Raw genomic sequence first — 6673 nt, 5'->3', positions numbered from 1 at the left:
TAAAGTGGATTATTAACAGGTCTAGAATGAGTGTCTTGTGCAGTTAATGTTCTCTGCTCAGATACACCCTGGGTCAGAGATAGAGTAAAGCTCACTCATTGCAGGATTCCGCCAAGGACGTTATACATCCTAAATCCCTCTGTGACAAAATCTGACAATGTCCATTTTATGTCAAGGGTAGGGCACGAGTTTTGAACTTGGTGTTTTGATTCCCCCAATTGGACATTCTTACAAAATTCATGTCAGTTTTAAACTGCCAAATTGCACCAATTGGAAATGTAAATTTAAGACACTTTAAAATTAAATTTGATTGGAACATACCAATCGTAAAGAGTGCAGAACAGTTTGAATGTAAACTTTGTTTCTGGGGAACTGCCAGGGATTTTGCGCCAGTGCATGAGTTGACAGAATGTATCTTCACTTTCACACCAAAGAGAATCAACAGATAAGTTGTTGTGGAGCAGAGGGGAGGGGAACGATGAATGGTCTGTCCTCTTGCTCCCTGTGCAGAGTTTTCATGGTGGATGTCCTCTGTAATGTAACCCAGTTGCTAACAGGAACAGTCAGCTTCTTGCTTACTGTCCAAAGATTTAACATTTCCATGCAAAACAGTACCTTTGAAGCATGTTAGACACGCTTGGCTCTGTTAACAAATGATTAACAAATGATTAATCCGAAACTGGTGTTTGCATCGTCCCAGTTTGAATTCCATAGTTTTGTCTCAGTTTTCTGGAACACATGGGATCAATTCTGGTATTCGAATACCTGATATCATTTTGTTTCACATACGGAACACAAGTAGACATTTTCTAATAAACATATTCAGAAATGTTATCTCTGGGGCCGTGGGGATTTGAACTCACGCCTTTTCTTTCAGAGACAGAAGTTCTATCACTGCAACAGAAGAGTTGCTCATAAAACGCTTATCTCTGCACGACGATGGGAAATGTTTCCTGTAACACCAAGGTCAAATCTAATTATGGGCAATGCATTAAAATTAGAACAATAAATTAGAATAATAAAAATTGCAGTCTGGTATAAGAACAGATACAGAGAGATGATCGCAAATACACACGTAATGACACATATACGGGCTCTCACCTAAAGACACATATTTATGTGCACACTCAAATGTGCATATAGATAAGATGTCACACACACATACTCGCACAGAGCCACACATGCAAGTGGTACTTGAACACTCACCTAAGCTCATACAAAAACTCACTCATACAAAATCATTTGCACAAATGAACAGGAGTACTCACATATAACCATGAGAAACATAGACACAAGGTAACACACAAATGGACATGAATACATATACATTCATACAGCACAATGCATACAGACATACACACATGAACACACAGATACAAATTCCGAAAAATGTCCTCCCACATGTCAACTCACACAGGCACGTAAGTGCACAGAGATAAACATTAATATCATTATTTTCCCATTTTCAGAATCACAAACATACGATGACAGAGGCAGCTTAATTAGTTATTATTAAACCACATTGATCAGCATGTATACAATATCACACGCACACACAAATTCAGAGTCTTACATGCAGACACACAAGTGCATAGATGAACAAATAGAGGGGTGTTTATTAAATAAGGATAATGGGCACAAGGATCAGCAAGCATCCACAAACAATAGCACAAACAAGCTTATCAGGAGATGGTTTGGGAAAGATTGCCACACAAGCAAACATCATCATATAAATATAAATATCCATCAAAACATAACATTGCATGCTAACATTCATTAAGCATAAACATGAAAATAACCCAGTGTAGGTAGGATCTGAAACAGACACATAACCACACGTTTTAGAGAGCACTAATGAAAAGTGAACACTCACAAAGACATTACAAGATAAGCATAGGTAGCAACAAGTGGCATATTAGCATGATGATGCTAACACACTGTGAAAAGACAAAAGATTAGGTGCACAAACACATGAGCACACCAGCAGTAAAGGAACAGGAATATGTTTATTGATGCACAGACTCCAACATGGGCAAGAGTGAAGTAAGAGACTCTTATAACCACATACATAAACATGAAAGGAAAACCAAACACACCAAGCAGTAGATCAAATAAATTAAGGGACACACGTACAAAAGCATATTCCTAAATATACAGATCCTTCAAACAAAAATATGAAGCAATGTCCTGACTGTGATGTCACTTATAATCATGATTTGCCAAGCAATTGGTCACCAATACAAAAGATGAGAATCACATTTGAACTTTTATTCAGTGCTGGCCACAATTTTCAACTAAAGTGCTGTCACAGCCTATAATTAAAATCATCATTCGTAATAAGCATTCCTCAAATAATAATATCCTTAAATAATAGATGAAAAGAAAAATAATTTAAAACGTTCTGACGTGGACAATGAAGAAAGAACATGTGCACTTAGTATTTGTAATTTCTTGCTGAGTCAATAATGCACTAATAGATACAGATAAGAGTCACACTTGAGAAATCCCTGACTGCTTTATGAAGATGTAATGGTCTCCAATTACATGACTTGGATGCAGATAGATCGATCTGGATCAATAAACAATCTAAATGCGTTCTCTCGGCTTTATATTCATAGATTCAATAGATCGCACTTGGATTGAAGACTATGAGGATGATAACAGCAACATCTGGACAACTGCTTCCACGTTCATCACCTTGTTCTTCCTGAGTATTTTATACAGCGCTGCCGTCACTCTGGTGAAGGTGAGAATAATCACATCTTTCTCACGCCAAGCAGCCCAATATGTTTTGTGAAATCTCGAAGTGTGACATTGAATAAACATTTAATCTGCAAGTCCCTGATCATAAACATCTGCGTCATTGCTTTCTCTCTCTTTTCCAGGTTAAGTGAATGAGTTGTGGACCCCTTTGATTTTCCTGATCTGCTTATCAAGGTCTCCGAATTCCCAATCTCCAATCTGTCCTGTTGCTGACTCTAACAGTGAGATTACTTCAGTTTATCAGCGTGTAACTGAGACAATTATTGATGGATTTTCCTTTTTACTTTTATATCTTTGAGATGGTTGTGGTTGGAAGAATTTGTAGCTTCCCAGTTGTTTGAAGCCCGTTTGTTTTGTTTTTATTTGTTCCTTACTCAGAATGGTTGCCTACCCTTTCTGATGAGCCTTTGTATTCCCTTTCTTGTGACTGTTACTAATGTACAGAAAATTCCCAGCTCACAGCGCATGTGTTCTCGTCTCAATGTGGCATCCAGCCATTATATTCACTTCTGTTAGCTTTTAAATAAACCTTTTGGATAAAAATGCTTTCTGAAATGGTTAATAAATCTCGAATGAATATGCACTAATCTTGAGTTTGCTTAATTCTTTCTTCAAGGCCAGTCAGTAATAATACATTTACCCACATCCTACTCCTTTCCCAGCCAAATACTTTCACTTGTTCTGTTTGGTTGTATTTTATCCAGTCATTTAGTTTAATGCTGCGCTACCATGCAGCCCACTGATGTAAATACATCTTTCACACGATATGCCTGATGGAACACTCCAGAGGCAGAATGATGAGAGAACATTTCCGCTTATGCACCAAGGGTCACGGCCTCGGGTCACCTCATGATAATTTTATAGGTTCCACCAGAAGCCGAAAAAAGGCAGACAACGGAGTTTGAAAGTTTACTCTACACTGTCTAAACTAAAAGTACTCCCAATGTCAGGGCAGCCTGGGTTAGTAATGCAGGAATCGCCACCTAAAGCGCCCAACGAAACATTCATCAGCCAAAAATGTCAACGTTCAGTCAGGTATTCAGACACAACACGTGCACAATCCAAGGGCGGATTCTCAGAACTGGAGTTTTTCTCACACATAAATCTCATGGAGCGCAATTCCTGGGATCTACTTGACACACCATACCTGTCAAATCCCAGGGAATGAGACTGAGATCTGTCTGATACAGGGATATTACTGAACAGCAACCCTCAAAAATAATAAATCAGAGGGCGCTGTGATCAGGCAAGGCACAGCTCATGAGTACTTGAAATATTCAGCCATTGAGATCTATATGACGCAAGACGGAATTGAGAACCAATCACAGCAACTGGTCACAGAGTCTGGAAACTATCAGCAGAGGGGAACATTCTCAATTTCTCAGAGTTGGTGAGGTGTATCATCCCGGGAATAGTGTTGTGAATCAGTCACGCACCCAATCTCATAACTTTGCTTTTTTTTCAAAAACATGGCACCTAAAACTAGATGCAACATTCCAGGTGAGACAAGAGACTTTTTATTTCAGTTTAACATAATTGCTTTGTGTTTGTTCTCTACAGCGTAGGGTGATGAAGTAGGGTTTATTTGCTCTTCTGTCCATGTATCATGGTACATTCCCTGATTTGTGCACATACACACGGGGGATCCTCTGCTCCTGCACCCCTTTGGGTTTACCCCCTTACTATTGTATGTTCCCCTGAGTTCATCACAAAACAAAGAAGCAGGTCACACCTCCCTGAGACTGAAATCTATCTGACACACCGATATTAACGAATAACAATCCTCAACAATTATAAATCACAGATTGATTTCGATCAGGGAAGGCAGAGATGAGAAGTTCTGGAAACCCTGCTGCTTTCCATGTCCTTTCCCACAAGCCGTCTGTCAAGCTTTGAAGCTCTTAGCTGTTCTTCCAATATCCTAACATTTTATTTTAAATTGCTATTAATATTTTTCTGTAATTTTGTATTATAGACCAAAGCACAGGTTGAACCAACAAAGACTCCAAACACTGAATGGAGTTCGTTTTTTAAAATTCTTGTTTCTATCCAGAATTTTCCTTCCATACAATGTCACCTTTTATTTCCCATCACCCAAGTCACCCATAGTATCTTTATTTTCAGCTACTAACCAACACCAGTAAATTGAATAATTTATGTTCAAAGTCCCTCCCATCATCAAAGGTACGGCAGAAGTAGGAAGAGCTAGAAGGAGATTGGAGTCAATTTTTCTTGTGGTGAAACGTTACTACTGTTCTAACACAAGGTATTTCTGAGGGATGGTCTAGTGAAGCTATGTGGATGGAACTCAGAAATAAGAAAAGCATGATTATTTTGATGCGATTGTAATAGTCCCCCCAGTAGTCAGAGTGAAATTGTGTAGAAAATATGTCGAAAGATCTTATTTATACGTGAGAATAATAGGATTGGAATAATAGCAAATTTTAACTTTCCAAACATAAAGTGGGACAGCCATGGTCTTAAGTGCTTGGATGGTGAGGAATTTGGTAAGTGCTAAAGTCAATTTTCTTCATTAATATGCAGATGTAACTATCACAGAAGGAGCAAACCTGACCTACTCTTGTGATAAAGGCAGGGCAAGTGACTGAATTATTAGAAGGGGAGCTTTTTGGGGCCGGGGTCATAATTCGATTAGTTGTAAAATATTTATGGAAAGGATTGGCATTATATATAAGTTAAAGTTCTTAATTGGACGAAGGCAAATTTTGATAGTATGAGACAAAAACTTTCAAGGGTTGATTGGAGTAGACAGTTTGCAGCTCATGGGACGGCCGGCAAGAGTGAGGCTTTCAGAAGTGAGATAACGAGAGTTCGGCGGCGTGATGTTCCTGTTACTGTGAAGATAAGGCTGGTAAGAGGAGGGAACACTGGAGGAATAAAGATATTGAGGCTCTGGATCAGATTAAGAATGATCGTATATTAGATATAGAGAAATGAGATCAAGTGAATCCCGAAGAGTACAAGAGGTGCAGGGACATTGTAAAGAGGGAAATGAGGAGGGCAAGAAAGGAAAATGAGATAACCTTGGGAGATAATGTTAAAGATAATCCAAAGAGATTCGACTAGTACATTAAGAGCAAAGGGGTAGATCATAGTGTCATAGAGATGTACAACTTGGAAAGAGATCTTTCAGTCTCACTTGCCCATGCTGACCAGGTATCCTAAACCAATCTAGTCTCATTTGCCAGTACTTGGCCCATATCCCTCGAAACCCTCCTATTCGTCTGCACACTCAGATGCCTTTTAAATGTTGAAATTGCACCAGCCTCCACTGCTTCCTGTGGCAGTTCATTCCATACACACCATCCCCTGCATGAAAAAGTTACTCCTTAGGTACTTTCAACTTTTTCCCCTTTCACTCTAAACCTACACTCACGAGGTTTAATGAGACTCCACCCATCCCAGGGAAAAAGACCTTGTCTATTCACTGTATCAATGCCTCTGATGATTTTATAAACCTTTATAAAGTCACCCCTCAGCCTCCAATGCTCCAGGAAAATCAGCCCCAGATCATTCAGCCTCTCCCTATATAACTCTACATGGCTGTGAATATGTATAAGCCTAGAGGGATGGTTTCATAAATCATGTTACATTTTATATAAACACTGTTTTTTATTATCATTTAGTTTAAAATGGAGGTTGGGTGCCTTTTCAATTTCATACCTGTAGCACAGAAAGACCTGGGGAATAAACTGCAACAAAAAGAAATGGACAAAAAGTGATTGCACTACGGATAATCTCACCATATCATTCGTGTAAAAAATAATTCCCTGTTTTGACCTTGAAGTTAATAGAGTCTATTAATTAGTCCTGTGTGTGTAATAATTTTCATCTATCTGTCATTCGACATTAAGTTGTTATAGTTACCGTGTGGATTACTGCACCTCTC

General features: G+C 38.8%; 1 long non-coding RNA gene across 1 annotated transcript; it reads left to right on the top strand.

Moving 5' to 3' along the window:
- Positions 1-2458: 2458 nt before the first annotated feature.
- Positions 2459-3350, top strand: LOC148137663 (uncharacterized). Its single transcript, XR_015754113.1, has 2 exons — positions 2459-2746; positions 2886-3350. It is a non-coding gene; the product is annotated as an uncharacterized LOC148137663 (long non-coding RNA).
- Positions 3351-6673: the final 3323 nt, after the last annotated feature.

This window comes from Chiloscyllium plagiosum, unplaced genomic scaffold (assembly GCF_037043375.1).
Source record: "Chiloscyllium plagiosum isolate Xiang-an unplaced genomic scaffold, Cpla_swu_hap1 HiC_scaffold_42, whole genome shotgun sequence".
NCBI classification, from domain to species: Eukaryota; Metazoa; Chordata; class Chondrichthyes; order Orectolobiformes; family Hemiscylliidae; genus Chiloscyllium; species Chiloscyllium plagiosum.
This window is presented reverse-complemented; position numbering and strand designations above follow the sequence as displayed.